Source organism: Chlorocebus sabaeus, chromosome 19, assembly GCF_047675955.1.
Source record: "Chlorocebus sabaeus isolate Y175 chromosome 19, mChlSab1.0.hap1, whole genome shotgun sequence".
Taxonomy (NCBI): Eukaryota; Metazoa; Chordata; class Mammalia; order Primates; family Cercopithecidae; genus Chlorocebus; species Chlorocebus sabaeus.
Genome location: NC_132922.1, coordinates 34257654 through 34278264, shown reverse-complemented (window position 1 = coordinate 34278264; position 20611 = coordinate 34257654). Strand labels below are relative to the sequence as shown.

Sequence of the window (20611 nt, the reverse complement as noted above, 5' to 3'; positions counted from 1 at the left end):
ATTTAGACCCAGATCCTGTGCCTCATCTCAGCCTAGGGTGGGCAGCATCCACAAAGACAGCACTGAGGGGTTAGTGACTCCCTTCTGAATGATGGAATATGACACAGATGATGAAATCGCACTTCTGGGCTAGTTCAGGATGTTACAACAAAGAGCCATAGCCTGGGGAGCTGATCAAAAACATAATTATGGTTCTGCCAGTTGTAGAGGCTGGAAGTTGGAAATCGGGGTACCAGCCTGGTCAGGTCTTAGTGAGGACTCCTGCCCCATTCACTGAGCTTTTACAGTGCTGTCCTTTCCTTGGAGGATGGCTCAAATTTAGGAGCATGAGTAGACTTCCATTCAAACCCAGCTCCCACTTGTAGCTTGGTGATCTTGAGGAAGTCATAGAACATCCCTGTTTTCTCCTCTGAGAAATGGCGTTAGTGAGAATTGCTTCCCTTTTTAATCACAGAAAATAAAGCATGCAAAGAAGTTAACTTGGTGCCATTGGGTGGAGAGTGAGAGCCCAGCAAACCAGAGACATCAGCTTGCCCACATCAGTGGTGACGACTGCGGAGAGTGGGTGAGGCTGGGGCAGGAAGCAGGCCATCCTGCCAGAGCCCAGGAACAGGTGAAGGGTAAGAGGGAGCTCCTCACCCTGAATTCTCAGGGGACACAGACATTCAGGGGCTGTGGGGAGCACAATCATCAGGGCTGCTCTCGTTCCCCTGGTTCCCTCCGTATCTGATGTGGTCCCAGGGCCCCTCTCCCTGTGTTTCCTCTCTGCCCTGCTTTCTTCCTGGCTGCCCACCCAGGACTCACTTTTGGCCTTGATCAGGTGGAGTTTTGAGGTAACTATAGGCCTATTAGTAGCTCCTCTGAGGTTCAACCCACCTTTTGTTGAGACCTCTGAGCTTAGTCACAGCCCTCCTCCTGCTGGAACCTGAGAGAGGGCTGGAGGGAGCTGACAGTGCCATGGCAGTTTTTCCTGGGGCTGCCGCTCCAGGGCCCAGTGGCAGGTATCTGCTGAATTCGAGCTTTCTTTTGTGTCTCTGGGGTTCTGAGGTGTGATTTTCCCTCTGAAGACAGGCGGAGACCCTGGTGGGGGCCTTCGCCTCAGAAATGGGTCCCCCTGAGCTGGGAGCTGTGCTCTACCCTCAGTGTGCTAGGACATCTCTCACCTGGCCCTGCTCATTCTGGCTTCTGAAGCTCGCAGAGAGGGTCTGTAGAAACTGCTAGATACGAAAGGGCTACAAATAAGTCACAGGAAGTGTATTTACATAACTCAGTGGTTTTCAGCCATTACTATACTTTTATTCAGCAGAGAAGATATTTTAAAATGCGAATACCCTGTGTCACCCTGCAGAGATTTGGATTTATTTGATGGGGCAGAAGACAGGCATCTTTGGTTTTTTGTTTGCTTGTTTCATTGTAACAGGATCTTGTGCTGTGGCCCAGGTTGTAGCACAGTGGCATGATCATGGGCGCTGCAACCTTGACCTCCCAGGCTCAAGGAATCCTCCCTTGTCAGCCTCCCAAGTGGGTGGGACTATGGGCATATACCGCCATGCCATGCTAATTTTTGTGTTTTGTAGAGACAGGGTCTCACTACTCCACCCAGGCTGTCCTTAACGTCCTAACCTCAAGCTGTACTCCTGCCTCTGCCTCCCACAATGGTGAGTTTACAGACGTGAGCTACTGTGCCTGGCCCTGTATCTTTTAAGAGCTTCCCTAGTGCTTTGAATAGGCACCCAAGCAAAGAAGGCTTTGCTTGCAGAAGGCTTGTGGAACCCTGTTGAGGCTGCATCTTCTTCACAGCCATCAGATTGTTCCCTGAGGCATCTGCTTAGCAGTGCACAGGCTATTTACATGGAGGGCTTTGGGGAGCTGTTGGGTTTGTGTTTGGCTGGGGCATGAGTGTTGGCTGTGGGATTGTCACAACCTGGTCCTATGGGACACCCAGTCTGGGATCCTTCTTCCCAGACCACCATCCTGCCTGTCACCGCCCCTATGGCAGGTCCACAGCTGCTTGCTGGAAGGGTGTTGGGAAGTATTGGTCGTCCAGCTGTCACATCCTCCTGTTCTGCTGAATCCCAGCGATCCTCACTTGGAGTCTGGGTCTCAGAAGGGTGTGGCCCTGGGTTCTTGGCTGGCTGAGCTGGTGCTTTTGGAGTCTCTGGGGCTCTTGTATGTGAGGCCTGACCTGAGTTGCTTCAGGAAACTTTCACCCCTGAGGCTGCCTCCTGCTTAAAAGCAGAACCTTTGTGTGGAGATCTGGCTGGCCTCCCTGGCCACCATTCCAGGCCTGTCCTCATATTTTTATCCCTCTCATTTTTTCGTCTTCCTCACCAAAGATAGGTTGCTTTATCTTGTCGGGTTTTTTTTTTTTTAATGTGAATTCCTGAACCCCATCCAGCCCCTTGTTCCCTCCCCAGCAGCTCACACTCATTTGTCAAAGCTCCTGGGACTCCCGTTGACACAAAGAACAGCCCCCGACAGTGGACTGTGGTGTTCTGTTTGCACCCTTAAATTTATCGTGCTTACAGAATGCCACTTCTGCAAACTAATCAAGAAGGGGGAAGTGGCTCGCGGATATGCACCCTTGCTCATCCTCTTTGAAAAGGTAACCAGCTCTGATTTCTTTTTTCTTTGAGAGGGAAGATCATTCTTGTCACCCAGGCTGGAGTTCAGTGGCACAATGTCGACTCACTGCTACCTCCGCCTCCCGGTTCAAGTGATTCTCCTGCCTCAGCCTCCCAAGTAACTTGGATTACAGGTATGCACCACCACGTTCTCCTAATCTTTTTTTTTTTTTTTTTTTTTTTAGTAGAGGTGAGGTTTCACCATGTTGGTCAGGCTGGTCTTGAACTTTTGACCTCAAGTGATTCACCTGCCTTGGCCTTCCAAAGTGCTGGAATTACAGGCATGGGCCACTATGCCTGGCCCCAGTTCTGAATTCTTAAGAAACTCTCGAGAGGTTCTAGGTCAGCACTGATAGATCTGAGTACTGCAGGTGCTGGGTGTGGTGGCTCACACCTGGAATGCTAGCACTTTGGGAGACCGAGGTCAGAGGCTCTCTTGAGTCCATGAGTTTGAGACCAGTCTGCACAACATAGACCCCATCTCTACAAAAAATTTAAGATTAGTTGCGGCCAGGCAAGGTGGCTGACACCTGTAATCCCAGCATTTTGGGAGGCCGAGGTGGGTGGATCATGAGGTCAGGAGTTCGAGTCCAACCTGACCAACATGGTGAAACTTCATCTCTACTAAGAAAATACAAAAATTAGCTGGTTGTTGTGGTGTGCGCCTGTAATCCCAGCTACTCAGGAGGCTGAAGCAGGAGAACTGCTTGAACCAGGGAGGCAGAGGTTGTAGTGAGTCAAGATCATGTCCCTGCACTCCAGACTGGGTGACAGAGTGAGACTCCATCTCAAAAAAATAAGAAAAATAAAAAATAAAATTAGTTGGTTATGGTTGTGCTTGCCTGTAGTCCCAGCTACTTGGGACGCTGAGGTGGGAGGATCGTTTGAGCTCAGTAGGTCAAGGCTGCCGTCTGCCATGATTGCACCACTGTGCTCCCACCTGGGGGACAGAGTGAGACCTTATTTCAAAAAAGAACCCTTGCAATGATAGAAATGCCCCATGTATGCACTGTGTGAAATGGTGGCCACTAGTTACACGTGGCTATTGAGGTCTTGATATATGACTAGAATAGCTGAATTTATTTAGTTTAATTAAAAAAAAATTTTTTTGATACAGCCTTACTCTGTTGCCCAGGCTGGAGTGCAGTGGCATAATCACAGCTCATTGCTCAACCTCCTGGGCTCAAATGATCCTCCCTCCTCAGCCCCCCAAGTGGCTGGAACCACAGGCATGCGTCACCACAGCTGGCTAATATTTAAATTTTTTGTAGAGCCTGGGTCTCACTGTGTTGCCTAGGCTGGTCTTGAACTCCTGGGCTCAAGTGATCCTCCTACCTTGACCTCCCAAAGTGCTGGGATTACAGACCTGAGCTGCCATGCCCAGCCTGGTTTAATTTCATTATACATACATACATACAAACATACACACATACATACATACATACATACATACATTTACTTATGATAGGGTTTCGCTCTGTCACCCAGGCTGGAGTGCAGTGATGCAAACACAGCTCACTGAAGCTTTGACCTCCGGGGCTCAAGCAGTCCTCCCACCTCAGCCTCCCAAGTAGCTGGGACCCCCAGTGTGTTCCACCATGCTTGGCTAATTTTTGTAGTTTTTGTAGAGGTGGGGTCTTGCTATATTTCCCAGGCTGCTCTTGAACTCCTAGGCTCAAGCAATCCTCCCCCTTCAGCCTCCCAAAGTGCTGAGATGACAGGCATGGGCCATCATGCCTGGTCCCAAGGCTTATTTTTACTTCTACTGTAGTTCAGCCTTAAGACTGTACCAGCAGATAGAGGTGGAAAAGTAAGATGAATCGAATATCAAATTATATTTATAAATAAAGCAGTTACTAAGTAATGACTTTCTTTTCTTTCCCTTCCTTCCTTCCTTCCTTCCTTCCTTCCTTCCTTCCTTCCTTCCTTCCTTCCTTCCTTCCTTTCTTTCTTCTTTCTTTCCTTCTTTCTTTCTTTCAACAGTCTTGCTGTTGCCCATGCTGGAGCGCAATGGCACGATCTCTGCTCACTGCAAGCTCCACCTCCCAGGTTCACACCATTTTTTTTAATACTGTCTCACTCTATAGCCCAGGCTGGAGTGCAGTGGCTCAATCTCAGCTCACTGCAATCTCCACCTCCCAGGTTCAAGAGATTCTCCTGCCTCAGCCTCCCAAGTAGCTGGGATTACAGGCACTCACCATCACGCCCAGCTAATTTTTGTATTTTTAGTAGAGACATGGTTTTACCATGTTGGCCAGGCTGGTCTCAAACTCCTGATCTCAGGTGATCCACCCGACTCAGCCTCCCAAAGTACTGGGATTACAGGCATGAGCCACCACGCCTGTTCCTGGACTGCTTTTTAATAAAATTTTACTCCTGTTTTGCAACTTGCCTCTATCTGGTATCTACCTTGTGATCCTCAGTCAAAGTCTTTCTTCTGAGGAGGCAAGAATTGAGGTTGTTTCAGTTGTGTATGGATTCACCACCGGGAACTCGGATACCTTCCACCTGTAACAGGTCGAGGATGCTAGGTGAAAATGTTATGGAAGCTGCATGCTTTTTACAAATGTAGTGGTTCTCATGTCCAGCCACAGCCACTGCACCTGTGTGAAAGTCCCCTTAATAAACCTATGTCTTTTTTACTGTCTCCAGATCTCTTCCTCTACCCTTCCACACGGTGCCTTCCCTACTGGAGTAAAGTGGGGTCCCGCAGGGCACCCTCTCCCTGCAATTTTTTTTTTTTTTTTTTTTTTTTTTGAGATAGATTCTTGCTCTGTCACCCAGGTTGGACTGCAGTGGTGCGACCTCGGCTAACTGCAACCTTCACCTCCTGGGTTCAAGTGAGTCTTCAGCCTCAGCCTCCTGAGTAGCTGGGATTACAGGCGCCTGCTATCATGCCTGGCTCCTTTTTTTTTTTTAGTATTTTCAGTAGAGAGGGGGTTTCGCTATGTTGGCCACGCTGGTGTCGAACTCCTGGCCTCAAGTGATCCTCCCACCGCAGCGTCCCAAAGTGCTGGGATTACAGGCGTGACCCACTGCACCTGGCCTCTCTCCCTGTATCTTCATGTATCTTCAAAGCCAAGAAGGAGCTTCTGTCCCCTTGGTTAGGGTCGGGGTCCCAGAGGTCCAGGGTCAAGGCTACGACCGCCTCCCAAGGACGTGTATCCCTGCAAGAGGCTGCATCCAGCAGTCATGGAAGAGGCTCCCCTGGGGCCTGCTCCAATTCATGCTGGGGAAAGCAAGTGGAGGTGCCCCTTGAAGAAACGGGGATGCCACCAGTCTCGGGGGTTCTGTCCTGGCCTTCGGCCCTAGATCGTCCAGCCTCTGCTGGGATGGGAACCAGACCACTCCCTTCTTGGCTGGAGCTGAGGGTGGGGGTCTCGCTTCCCCAAAGGCCTAGCCCTGGATTCCAGCCACAGGTGCTACTGGGCAGCGCCTGGCGCCGCCCCGCCCCTCCAGGCCTGGCACTCGCCCTCAACAAACATGGCGCCGACAGCGTCAAGCGCGTCACATCGCAGGCGCGTCACGCGACAGGCCCGCAGGGCTTCCCCCGCGCCGCCGCTCTCATCCCCTCAGACTGGCTGACAAGACAGGGAGCGGGAAGTATGACCTGGCCGGTGGCTGTGTCCTGGGTGGCTCTCAGCAGCTGTTGTGTGGCTGCCCCCAGGCGCTGCTGGGCGGGATGCTGTACACCCGGGAGAGCGCGTCGCGGGAGCGCAAGCAGCTCCACGGCCTCTGAAGCTTCCCAGCCCACTTCTCCGACAACCGACGCCGGGGCTTCCAGGAGCAGAGGTAGGGGCGACCGTTGGGAGAGGCGCCCGGAAGCCCGGCGTTGGGAATGGCGTAAGTCCCGGCGCCCTGCACCCTCCTTCACCTGAGTGCCCGGGAGCTGGGGGCCCTGAGGAGGTTAAAGGTCAACGGGCTTGGGGGCGCAGTGTTGGAGGACGGGGTAACCGGGGGGACCAGGGGGACCGGGGAGGGCCAGGGCGGAGGAGGTGGGAGGAGGGGGAAGCGCTCTTCTCCAGCCACGTCGGGAGGCGATAGCTGAGCCCGGGCAGTGTCCTTTCTAATATTTATTTTTAGTTTTTGAAATGTTTTTGAGACTGGGTTTGGTCCTGCCGCCCAGGTTGGAGCGGAATGGGGCAATCCTAACTTCTGAGCTCAAGCGATTCTCCCGCCCCAGCCTTGCAAGTTAGCTGGGACCGCCATGCCTAATTAAAAAAAAAAAAAAAGAAAGAAAGAAACTTGGTCGGGCTTGGTGGCTCACGCCTGTAATCCCAGCACCTTGGGAGGCCGAGGCGGGCGGATCACCTGAGGCGAGGAGTTCAAGACCACCCCGGCCAACGTGGTGAAACCCCGTCTCTACTAAAAATACAAAGTTAGCCAGGTGTGGTGATGAGCACCTGTAATCCCAGCTACTTGGGAGGCAGAGGCAGGAGAATTGCTTGAACCAGGAAGGCGGAGGTTGCAGTGAGCCGAGATCAGGCCACTGCACTCCAGCCTCTGCGACAGACTGAGACTCCGTCTCAAAACAAAAACCAACTTTTTGGTTTTGTTTTGTTTTTTAAGATACAGGGTCTCAGTACGTTCTCCAGGCGAACTCCTGACCTCAAGCCAACCTCCCACGTTGACTTCCCAAAGCGCTCATTACAGGCGTGAGCCACCAGACACTAGTCAGGCCTGAGGGGCAGGCCCTGCACAGAGCTGGGCCGGGGGATCAGGAGGAGGGAACAATTTAGACATTCTGAGGTTGGCTCTGCCGAGAGGGGAAGGTAGCTTGGTTTTCAGGGTTCAGATAGAGGACAGACAGTGACATCAGACCAAGGACGCCACCACTGTTGCCCTCCTGACTTGGAATGTGGTCAGCAGAGAAGTGGGATCCGGTGAGGTCTGGGCCGCGTTTGCCTGTTCTAACTCCTCTTTTACTTTGTCTTTTTTTTTGAGACAGAGTCTCGCTGTGTCACCCAGTCTGGAGTGCGATGGCATGATCTTGGCTCACTGCAGCCTCTGCCTCCTGGGTTGAAGCGATTCTCCTGCCTCAGCCTCCCGAGTAGCTGGGACTACAGGCGCCCGCCACCACTCCCAGTTAATTTTTGTATTTTTAGTAGAGATGGGGTTTTACCATATTGGCCAGGCTGGTCTCGAACTCCTGACCTTGTGATCCGCCTGCCTCTGCCTCCCAAAGTGCTGGGATTACAGGTGTGAACCACCGTGCCCAGCCTACATCCTCTGTTTCTGACTTTGTGGTATTCAGTACAAGAGAAAGAGAGGAGAGGGCTGGCTGCCATCGTGGGCCTCACTCACAGTGTCCTAAGCAAAGCTCCCCCATCCCCCTAACCAGCCTTCCTCCCTGTGACAGGCAGTGGGTCATTTGCATCTTAGTCACAGGTCTGAACTTTCTTGCCTCGGGCTGCGATATGCCCCTGGGTTCACCCGTCTCCAGAGATACTGGGTGCCATCCGCTCCAATGAGGATCTCCTGTCCCCACTGGTCCAGTTGTACAACCTGCCCTGGCAGTGGACCTGTCATCAGCAAGTTATCTGTCTTTTCCACCAGGAGTCCCCGCCATGTGTCAGAGCTTGTGCTAGGCCTGGGGGCACAGCTGTGCAGCACACTGGTCCCAGATGCCTTTGAGGGCCTAGGAGCTGAGCCCAGCCCTTCTCTTTGCAGTCGGGCCCCACCTTGGACATACCGGTTCTCTGCATCTTCAATGACATCAGCCAGGACTGGACATTTTGTCAGCTGGGTGTGGTATGAATGGGAGGTGACCCTGCTGAAGCGATGGATCCAGGACCTGTACACAAGAGTGGTGCTGAGGGTTGGCAGTGCCCACTTCTATGCCATTGTGGTCAGTGTGGCCAGGAGCAGGCAGGGCGGGTGGGTGGGCACAGCTGCTGTACAGCACAGGACCCTCAGATTCCACCCACAGCCTGTCTCCTGGGGTGTGACGGTGGGGGGCCTTACCCTGCCCTGGGTGCTGTGCCCTGTGTAGGGGGTAGGTGGCCTGATCTACCCCACTGGGATGTCATTCTTCCTGTCTGGCTGGCAGGCCCCTGAGCCCCATGCTGCGGGTTATGTGAGGGAGTACCCGATAGCAGAGCCCCTCCTCATGTCCCGACCTGCCACCCCCTCCCCATATCTCCTATGTCTGCAGTGGGTGAATGGTGTCCACACGCTAGAGCATGAAAGGGGCTACCTCCCCTTGGAGGCTGACATTAGCAGCCTGTTCCCGGTGGGGCCCCTGCCCTCCCACCTCTGCATCATTGTCACCATCAACAGCACGCTCACCCACCAACCCTGCCACCAGGGACCATCCATACGTGACTGACACGTGCAAGTGGGTACCATCCTTCCTCCACTGCACGCACCCACCTTCCCGCCCCACCCTGTGGTCTTCCTGCCAGGGACAGGGTGGCCTTCACAGAGAGGAGGCCCTGATCTGGGGAGGCAAGTGAACTGAAGGCAAAAGACCCATGGCAAGGGCCCAGCGAACCACAGTCCTCCCAAGGGTTACTTTGTCCAGAACACAGACTTTGACTTCTTCAACTACGCGGGACTGCAGCGGTCTGTGCTTCTGTACATGACACCAACTACCTGCATCGATGACATCAACATCACCACCGGCATGGGGCGAGACAGTGGTGACGGCTTCTGGTAGGATCCTCCCTCAGCAGGGCCCAGGGTGGCTCTGTTTGTTCCCTGTTTGGAAAGCTCTCCCAGGAAAAAGGTTCTCCCAGCATCTCTAAACCTTCACAGGTTCCCATCCATCTACGAAGCTAAAATCCAGGCTGTCTGAGCGGGCACGGGCTCCCGAGATCACTCATGTGGTTGATCTCGCTTGGAGAAGAGGGGTCTGGCCTAACGTCACATAGCTCAGGGTAGCAGTCCTGTCCCTTCCCCATGGTGCTGCTCTCACTCTAGCTCCCCTTGCTACACATCGTGCTCAAGGAACAGGCAGCTTTAGAGGGCCGGGTGTGGTGGCCCACGCCTGTCATCCCAGCTCTTTGTAAGGAGGACTTGGTAGGAGGATCACTTCAGGCCAAGAGTTCAAAACCAGCCTGGGCAACATAGCGAGACCATCACCCCAAAAAATTAAAAAATTCGCCAGGCATGGTGATGTGTGCGGGTAGTCCCAGCTACTGAGGCAAGAGAATCAGTTGAGCAAGGGAGGTCAAGGGTGCAGTGAGCTGTGACCGCGTCATTGCACTCTGGTCTGGGTAACAGAGGGAGACCCTGTCTTTTTTGTTGTATTTGTTTTTGAGCTGGAGTCTCACTCTGTAGGATCCCAGACTGGAGGACACTGGTGCACTCTTGGGTTCACTGCAACCTCCGCCTCCCAAGTTCAAGTGATTCTCCTCCCTCAGCCTCCCGAGTAGCAGGGATTACAGGCACCTTCCACCGTGTCCAGCTAATTTTTGTGGGTTTTTTTAGTAGAGCCAGGGTTTCACCATGTAGGCCTGGTTGGTCTTGAACTCTTGACCTCAGATGACTCACCTGCCTCGGCCTCCCAAAGTGCAAGGATTACAGGTGTGAGCTACCATGCCTGACTGGGATACCCTGTTTTTAGGGGGCAAAAAAAATTATTTATTCATTTTTAATATATCTTTTTCCTTTTGTGAGATGAGGCCTTAGACTGTCGCTCAGGCTGGATGGCAGTGGTGCAATGATTGACAGCTGTTTTGGGGCCACAGTTTTAAGTTTCAAAGAATTTAGGCTGGGTGTGGTGGCTAATGCCTGTCATCCTAGCACTTTGGGAGGCCACGGTGGGCGGATTGCTTGAGCTCAAAGGTTTGAGACTAGCCTGGGCAACATAGTGAGACCCTGTTTCAAAAAGAAGAAATAATTTAAATAAATAAAGAACTTAAATAAGAATCACACAGCAAAGGTGATGCAGCATAGAGCAATTTATTGTAAAGGGAAAAGTATTTTGCAAGTGAAGTGCAGAACAGCCTGGGCACAGTTGCTCACACCTGTAATCCCAGCACTTTGGGAGGCTGAGGGGGGTGGATGACCTGAGGCCAGGAGTTCTAGACCAGCCTGGGCAATGTGGTAAAGCCCCATCTCAAACTCTGTCTCCAAAAAAAAAAACCAGTGAGTTTCGGCACACACCTGTAATCCGAGCTACTTGGGAGACTGAGGCAGGAGAATCGTTTGAACCCAGGAGGCGGAGGTTGCAGTGAGCCAAGATCGTCCCACTGCACTGCTGGGCATGGTGGCAGGTGCCTGTAATCGCAGCAACTGGGGAAGCTGAGGCAGGAGAATAGCTTGAACTCAGTGGTGAGAGGTTACAGTGAGCCGAGATGGAGTCACTGCACTCCAGCAATCCTGAGGAGACTTAAGAACTAAGCATAGTATGGTCTCCTGGATGAGATCTTGGGACAGGAAAAGAACATTAGGGGAAATAGTAAAGAAATCTGAATCAAGATGAACCTTAGTTAGTAATAATGTATCAGTATTGGTTTATTGGGACCGGAGATGGTGGCTCACATCCTAGCACTTTGGGAGGCTAAGATGGGAAGATCTTGAGGTCAGGAGTGTGAGACTAGCCTGGGCAACATAGCGAGATTACATCTCTCTAAATTTTTTTTTTCTTTTAGTTAGTCAGCATGGTGGTATGCACTTACAGTCCCAGCTGCTAGGGAGGCTGAGGAGGGAGAATTGCTTGAGCCCAGGAGTTTGACGCTGCAGTAAGGTGTGACTGTGCCACTGTGCTCCAGCCTGGTCCAATTTTTCATTAAAAAATTTTTTTTCTTTGAGATGGGGTTTCACTCTTGTTGCCCAGGCTGGAGTGCAATGGTGAGATCTCGGCTCAGTGCAACCTCCGCCTCCTGGTTTCAAGTGATTCTTCTGCATCAGCCTCCCGAGTAGCTGGGATTACAAGCATGCCCCACCACTTCCGGCTAATTTTGTATTTTTAGTAGAGACTGGGTTTCTCCATGTCGGTCAGGCTGGTCTTGAACTCCCGACCTCAGGTGATCCGCCTGCCTCGGCCTCCCAAAGTGTTGTGACTATAGGCATGAGCCACCGCGCCCGGCCTTAAATTTTTTTTTTTTTTTTTTTTAACTAAAACAAGGTCTCACTGTGTATCCCAGACTAGTCTTGAACTCCAAGACTCAAGTAATCTGCCCGCCTTGGCTTCCCAAAGTGCTGGGATCATAAGTGTGAGGTACCATGCCCAGCCAGGTTTTTTAGCTGTAGCAATTTACCATACTAATTTAAGATGTTCATAAGAAGGAAGCCAGGTACAAGGGTATGTGTGAACTTTGTGCTGTCTTGGCAATTTGTCTGTAATTCTAAAACTGTTTTAAAATTAAAAGTTTACTCAACTTCCCAATGTGCCGCTAAAGAAAAAATAATAATATTAAAAGTGTTTTATTTTGAAAATATTTCTTATTTATTTTTTTGAGACAGGGTCTCACTCTGTCACCCAGGCTGGAGTGCAGCAGTGCAATGTTGGCTCACTGCAAGCTCTGCCTCCCCAGGTTCAAGCAATTTTTCCACCTCAGCCTCCCAAGTAGCTGGGATTACAGGCATGCACCACCACACCCGGCTGATTCTTGTATTTTTAGTAGAGACGGGGTTTCACCATGTTGGCCAGGCTGGTCTTGAACTCCTGGCTTCAAGCAGTTCACCCACCTTGGCCTCCCAAAGTGCTGGGACTACAGTCGTGAGCCACTGCGGCCGAACTATTTTTTAAATACTTTTTAGAACCAAAGTCTTGTTATGCTGCTCAGGCTAGATTCTAACTCCTGTGCTCAAGCAATTCTCCTGCCTCAACCTCCTGAGCAGCTGAGACTACAGCTTGTGCCACCACACCCAGCCAAAAAGTTTATGTTCCTTTTTTTAAAAAAGAGAGGGCTTAGGACTTCCTGGAGCACAGACTTCAAATAGCAGTTGAGTCCACCGTTGTACTCCCTTCTCTCTGGATCTTTCTTCCTGAATGCCTGTGAAAAGCAAGCTTTGGCCCTGCCTGTGCGGCTCCAGCCCACCGGTGATTGTCATTTCCTGACGGCCAGTCCTGTGGGCTCTGGGCTTGCTTAGCCAACCCCACAAATGCAGAAGCCAAACTTTTACCAAATATATCTATCTATCTAGATGTATGTCTGTATATAGCTTTTTTGTTTGTTTGTTTGTTTGTTTGTTTGTTAGAGATGGAGTCTAGCTTTGTCACCCAGGCATTTGTATTTCCAATACAAACTTTTAAAATGATATTATGAAGCATTAAGTAAAATTCTACATTATTAGGCTAGGGACGGTGGTTTATGCCTATAATCCCAGCACTTTGGGAAGCCAAGGCGGGCAGATTGCTTGAGCTCAGGTATTTGACACCCCCCTGGGCAACATAGCAAGACCCTGTCTCCACAAAAATAGAAAAATGAGCTGGGCATGGTGGTGCGTGGCTGTAGTCCCAGCTGTTTGGGAGGCTGAGGTGGGAGAATCACTTGTCCCTAGGAATTTGAGGCAGCAGGGAAGCATGATTGAGCCATTGCACTCCAGCCTGGGTGACAGAGTAAGACCTCGTCCAACCCCCCAAAAAAAGTTAACATCATTATATAATTGTACTCTAAATTATTAGCAAAATGAAAGAAAATTAAATATTATTTAAAAATAGGCGAGGTGCAGTGGCTCATACCTATAATGCCAGCACTCTGGGAGGGCAAAGCAGGTGGATCACTTGAGGACAGGAGTTCAATACCAGCCTGGCCAACATGCTGGAACCCCATTTCTACTAAAATTGCAAAAGTTTGCCCGTTGTGGTGGTGCGTGCCTGTAATCCCAGCTACTCAGAAGGCTGAGACAGGAGAATCGCTTGAACCCGGGAGGCGAACGTTGCAGTGAGCTGAGATGGAGCCACTGCCCTCCAGCCAGGGTGAAGGAGCGAGACTCCATCTCAAAAATAAATAAATAAATAAATAGCTAAACAGTTGGTTCAAATGGACATAAAGATGGAAATAACAGACACTGGGAACTCCACAGGTAGGGAGGGAAGGAGGGCAAAGGGTTGAAAAACTGCTCATTGGGTACTATGGTCAGTGTTTGGGTGATGGGTTCACTAGAAGCCCAAACCTTAGCATTTTGCAGTGTACTCATGGAACACACCTGCACATGTGCCCCATGAATCTAAAGTTTAATACAATAAAAATATAAACTTAGTGCAAAAGACAATTGTAGATGTTTAATCATAAAACACAAGATAAAATAGCACTTGATTTTTTGTTTTGTTTTGTTTTTTTCAGGCAGTCTCATTCTGTCACCCAGGCTGGAGTGCAGTGGTGAGATGTCAGTTCACTGCAACCTCTGTCTCCTGAACTCAAGCAATTCTCGTGCCTCAGTCTCCCCAGTAACTGGGATTACAGGTGCACACCTTCCGCCTCCTGGGTTCAAGTGATTCTCTTGCCTTAGCTTCCCGAGTAGCTGGGACTACAGGGACCCGCCATCACGCCCGGCTAATTTTTTTGTATTTTCAGTAGAGACGGGGTTTCACCATGTTGGCCAGGATGGTCTTGCTCTCCTGACCTCATGATCCGCCCACCTCAGCCACTATAGCCTTGAACTCCTGGGCTCAAATAATCATCCTGACTCAGCCTCCTGGATAGTTGGAGCTACAGGTGTGTATCATCGTGCCCAGCAATTTTTTTTTTTTTTTGACTTTTTCTGCAGAAACAAGCTCCTGCCATGTTGCCTGGACTGGTCTCCAATTCCTGACCTTAAGTGATCCTCCCACGTCAGCCTCCCAGTGTTGGCATTACAGGCATAAGCCACTGTGCCAAGCCTTTTATCACATCTTGAAGTCAGTAAGAAGTGGATCATCTCGTCTGGCCGGGCACGGTGGCTCATGCCTGTAATCCCAGCACTTTGGGAGGCAGAGGCGGGCCGATCACGAGGTCAGGAGATCGAGACCATCCTGGCTAACACGGTGAAACCCCGTCTCTACTAAAAACACAAACAATTAGCCAGGGTGGTGGTGGGTGCCTGTTGTCCCAGCTGCTTGAGAGGTTGAGGCAGGAGAATGGCGTGAGCCCAGGAGGCAGAGCTTGCAGTGAGCCAAGATCACACCAATGAACTGCAGCCTATGCAACAGAGCGAGGAGACTCTGTCTCAAAAAAAAAAAAAAAAAAAAAAAAAAAAAGGTGGATTATCTCATAGACCAGAGATTTCAGAACAAGCCAGTATTTTGGCTATTCTTGGCCCTTTGCATTTTTTTTTTCTTTGAGACAGAGTTTTGCTCTTGTTGCCCAGGCTGGAGTACAATGGTGCAATCTCAGCTCACTGTAACCTCTGCCTCCCAGATTCACGTGTTTCTCCTGTCTCAGCCTCCTGAGTAGCTGGGATTACAGGCATGTGCCACTACACTTGGCTAACTTTTTTGTGTTTTTATAGTAGAGACGGGGTTTGCCGTGTTGGCCAGGCTGATCTGGAACTCTTGATCTCAGGTGATTCACCTGCCTCTGCTTCCCAAAGTTTTGTGATTACAGGCGTGAGCCACCACACCCAGCCTGCATTTTCATATAAATTTAGAATTAGCCGGGCGTGGTGGCAGACATCTGTAATCCTAGCACTTGGAGAGACTGAGGTGGGAGGATTTCTTGAGCCCAGGAGTTTGAGGCTTCAGTGAGCTGTAATTGCACCACCATACTCCAGCTTAGACAACAGAGCAAGACGCTTTCTAAAAACAAAATTAGAATCAGCTTGTCAATATTTATTAAGAAATATGTTGAGATTCATCCTAATGATGACTGTTTAAAAAAAAAAGCGCTGGACGCAGTGGCTCACATCTGTAATCCCAGCACTTTGGGAGGCTGAGGCAGGCAGATCACAAAGTCAGGAACTCGAGACCACTCTGGCTAAAACCGTGAAACCCCATCTCTACCAAAAATACAAAAGAAAAAAAAAAAAAGCCAGGTGTCGTGGGGGGCACCTGTGGTCCCAGCTACTTGGGAGGCTGAGGCAGGAGAATGGCGTGAATGCGGGAGGCGGAGCTTACAGTGAGCCGAGATTGCACCACTGCACTCCAGCCTGGGTGACAGAGCGAGACTCTCTCTCTAAATAAATAAGTAAATAAATAAATAAGGAAAGAAAGAAATCTGTTTAGATTTTGATAAGAATTACATGTAATCTACAAATCACTTTGAGGAGAACTGATCTTTATGATATTGAGTATTCCAATCCATGAACATGGTATAAATTTCTCCAGACTCACACAAATATTAATGAATGCAAAAGAAAACATAGGATGGTAGGGTTGTTGATTCAGAGAACACCCATGGGAATGTCATTCTGGCACTACTTGCCTTCTAAGGGCTGCCTCTGCTCCTTACTTCCTTTTTCTAGGTTGCCCGATTATTATGTGAACTTGTCCTATGCCCAGTGCTGATTGATTCAGGGGAACGCACCTGCCCAGGCCAGTCCAATAAATGTCTTTACACAGATTTTTCAACTGGAAACAGAAAGAGAGTTGAACCAGGCTCTCTGATTGCAAAATATAAAATTTAGGAGCTCCTGGTAACCATGCTTCAGATTATGTGAACTAGAGGATTGGGGGAATTGCTGAGAAATAAGGTCAAATCTCAAAGAAACGGAGACATGACAAGAGAAGAGAGTGGTGTTTGAGTCTCTGGCTCCACAGAGTTCTTACAGCCAATGAGTTCTGAGAGATAGTCAGAACTATCTTGTTTATGAATTCCATGAGACAGCCCAAAAATCTGTCTTTAGGCTTAAGCTAGTTTGAGTTGGGTTTCTGTCACTTGGAACAAGAGTCCTGACTACTGCAGTTGAGTGGAGTTAAAAGGTATAGCCTCAATAGGTGAGCTAGCTCTCGGTTTAAAAGGCTTCCAGTTTGAATTACACTCCATTCCCTCTGGTGCCCCTAGAAAGAGCCTTCTCTAACACAGGCCTGGAACTAGCAGACATGCTTTTGTTTTTTTTTTCTTTGCAGGAATTGTACTGCCTTGATTTGGGACAGATTATCAGAGGTGGGCACCGTTATCCTCTCTTTCATGCAGGATTAATCACTTGTAAGTATTTGTCTTATGTTTGGATGCTACATTTTGGTTAGAATTTAATGATCATATCTCTCATCAAGATTACCCACATGATCACTCTAAGGCTGTTGTAAGCCTAACTGACAAGTACTCCATATGTCAAGGTGTCAAGTGCAACCCAAAATAAGATGTAAGCACCAAATGGGACTGAGAGAGCAATGCTAGAAATCTTCACCCTTCCTGCCTTTCTTGATGATAACCATGCGTCCTGTGAGGGAAATAGTGTTATAGTGATAGAAAGGTAAGGTTCTGAAATTGGAAGAGATTGGAGGCCAGGTGTGGTGGTTCACACCTGTAACCTCAGCATTTTGGGAGGCCAAGGTGGGTGGATTGCTTGTACGCAGGAGTTCCAGATGAGCTGGGCAACATTGTGGGACCCCATCTCTAAAAATAAAAATAAAAAAAATTAACTGGGTGTAGTGGCTCACGCCTATAATCCCAGCTACTCAGGGGGCTGAGATGGGAGGATCACTTGAGGAGGTCAAGGCTGCAGTGAGCTGTGATCATGCCACTGCACTCCAGCCTGGGTGACAGAGTGAGACCCTGTCTCCAAAAAAAAAAAAAAAAAAGGATTGGAGGGAAGAATTTTTGAAGATACTGTGGTGCAGGAAAAGGGCGTGCTGTGTATATGCAGATGGTCATCAGCTTTCCAAACTTAACTCTGGAACAGGCTACCTTTCATACATTTTATATGCTGTATACTGACAGACCCAACACACTTTTCATAGGACACATTTGAGCCTTTTTTTTTTTTTTTTTTTTAATGTTTTTAAGACAGAGTCCTGCTCTGTCACCCAGGCTGGACTGCAGTGGCACAATCTTGGCTCACTGAAACCTCTACCTCCTGGGTTCAAGTGATTCTCCTGCTTCAGCCTCCCAAGTAGCTGGGACTGTAGGTGTGTGCCACCACGCTCAGTCTGGGCAAGCAGCCCCAAGAACCCAGCCGATGTGAAGGGTCCTGTGGTCAGGCTGGTGGGATGGGGTCGACGGCAGAGCCCCAGGGTTTGTTTGGGTGGAGCCCGTGCTTCACCAGGAGAGGTGAGTGGGCCAGGTGTCCCAGGGGACAGGAAGCTCCAGGCCATGCCAGGCTTAGGCCTCCCCACACCCTGCCAGGACAGTTTTGTGTGCTGTGGGAGAGACCCCTAGATTCCAAACTTAGACTCCAGAAACCAAGAAGGAGGGAGCACAGCCTGCTGTGGGTACACACGGGGAAACTGAGGCTGCAGAGGAAATGACTGGACCAGGACCTGGCAAAGGGGACTTGGGAAGGCCCCTAGGAAGGTGCAGGGTTGTCTGCTCTCCAGATGGCTCTAGTGGAAAGGAGGGAATTAAGATGGGGGGAGAGACCCTGGGTGGACCAGATGGCCACACCATGAACCCTCCCAGAGACTTCAGACAGAGAGAGGTGCTCCACAGCACCCCACGCTACCTCTGCCATCTCTCACACCCTCCTCTGTCCACACAGGTCAGCCCAAGGCCATCCCCTCAGTCACTCTGTTTCCGCCATCTTCTGAGGAGATGCAAGCCAACAAGGCCACACTGGTGTGTCTCATGAGTGACTTCTATCCAGGAATCTTGATGGTGACCTGGAAGGCAGATGGTACCCCCATCACCTAGGGCGTGGAGATGATTGTGCCCTCCAAACAGAGCAACAAATACGTGGCCAGCAGCTACCTGAGCCTGACGCCCGAGCAGTGGAGATCCCGCAACATCTTCAACTGCCAGGTCACGCATGACAGGAGCACTGTGGAGAAAGACAGTGGCCCCTGCAGAATGTTCTTAGGTTCCCAACCCTCGCCCCACCCACAGGGGCCTGGAGCTGCAGGATCCCAGAGGAGGGGTCTCTCTGCATCCCAAGCCATCCAGCCCCTCTCCCTGTACCCGGAAAACCCTCAAACGTCTTTTGTCAACCAGAAATCCTGCTCCCTCTCTTCATTTCTTATCTCTCATATAATTTGATGCTTCTCCTGGGTGCTCAGTGTGGCATTGGGGGAATCCTGGCACCAGTGGGAAAGCAGCCTGGAGGAGAGGATCACAGGCTCCCAGGCGTGTCCCCTGGGGACATAGGCCAGGATAGGAGGAGTCGGCTCACTGAACACCAGTCCATCCATTCTCTCCCACCTCCCCTTCCTCCTTGCAGCTCACCCTCCAACTTGCTGCCTGTGTTTTGGAGGGAGCTCTTTCTGGCTGAGCCTCCAGATATACCCTCTGTCCCTGTCCTGGTCTGGACCTTCCCCTGACCCACGGCCTCTCTTTCCTCAGCCTGGAAATCCTACTCTAGGCCTGGAGTCCCTCTGCTTCTGGCTCTGGCCCCTGGAATGCCGTCCTTCCTCTCTGTCCAACTCCCCACCCCCAAGGGCTGGACTGTCTAGGACACTCCCACACCATCAAATTCATGAGCTCTTAAATTTGGGGCCCACTTTGATTTTTCACCTGACAGCAGGTTCAGAGGTGTGAGAAAAATAGGAGGAAGTCAGGAAGGAAACACATGAAAGGCCTGCAAGAGGCTCAGGACACTTGTAAAAGATAGGCTCTGAGCTCCCCAGGAACAAGTGCAAGAACGGCAATAGGTGCTCCATCATTTCTTTCTTTCTTTTTTTTTTTCTTAGATAGAGTCTCTCTCTGTCGCCCAGGCTGGAGTAAATAGAAAAGAGAGTGGTCAACACTCTAAGAATTTTCCATCTCAAGAAGTCAGGAAAAGAACAAATTAACCTAAAGAGTACAGAAGAAAATACTAAATGTAATAGTAATTGATGAAATAAAAAATGAATAAATAATAGAGACCACCAAAAAGGCCAAAAATTTGGTACTTTTAAAAGACTAGTAAAATTGATAAATCCCTGATGAGACTAATCAAAAGAAAAAAGGGGAAAAGGCACCAAGAAAGCAATGTAAGGAATAAGAAAAGGAACACCTCTGTAGACATTAAAATGGTAAAATGATATTGTGAACAATTTGATATTAAGACATTTCAAAGTTAGATTACATGGATAAATGCTGGGAAAACTATAATCTACCAAAATGGGCAAAATAAATAAAATTATTTAAAAATTCTATATGTGGAATTGAATTTAAAGACTTCTCTCCAGAGAAAACTCTAGGCCAATGTGCCTTTACTGGTGAATTTCACTTTACACTTAAGAAAGAAAAAAATCAGCATGGGTAAATTTACCTAGAGAATAAAAGCAGAGAAAATGAAATCTAACTCATTTTATGAAGCCAAGATTTGAAGAAACTATGAGAAAGGAAAATTATAACCAATTGCCCAGATTACATGAATTTAAAAATCCTAAACAAAATATTAGCAAACAGGATCTGGCAATTTAATAATAAAATAATTTAATAATTATTTGACAAAATAATATAGCACAAGTAAATTACGTTTATTCCAGAAATATGTTGGTTTACCACTTAATGTAATTAGCCACATTTATTAATAGGATAAAGTAGAAAAATTATCATCTCAAAGATTCAGAAAAATCTTTAAAAATTCAACATCCATTCATGATTGGAAAAAAAAAAAAAAAAAACTCTTAGCAAACTAAAGGAATTTCTTTTTTCTTTCTTTTTTTTTTGTTTTGCTTTGTTTTGTTTTTTTGAGACAGAGTCTCACTCTGTCATCCAGGCTGGAGAGCAGTGGTGCGATCTTGGCTCACTGCAACCTCTGCCTCCTGGGTTCAACTGATTCCCTTGCCTCAGCCGGAGTAGTTGGCATTGCAGGCATGCGCCCCCACACCTGGCACATTTTTGTATTTTTGAATAGAGATGGGGTTTCACCATGTTGCCTAGGCTGGTCTTAAATTCCTGGCCTCAAGTGGTCTGCCCCCCTGGGCCTCCCAAAGTGCTGGGATTACAGGTGTAAGCACAGCACCCAGCCAAGGAATTTCTTAATCTAATACATGGTAGCTAACACACACACACACACACACACACACACACACACAC

At 49.3% G+C, this 20611-nt stretch overlaps 1 pseudogene; it reads left to right on the top strand.

Moving 5' to 3' along the window:
• Nucleotides 1-139: 139 nt before the first annotated feature.
• Nucleotides 140-19720, top strand: LOC103247153 (uncharacterized; annotated as a pseudogene).
• The last annotated feature ends 891 nt before the right edge of the window (nt 19721-20611 follow it).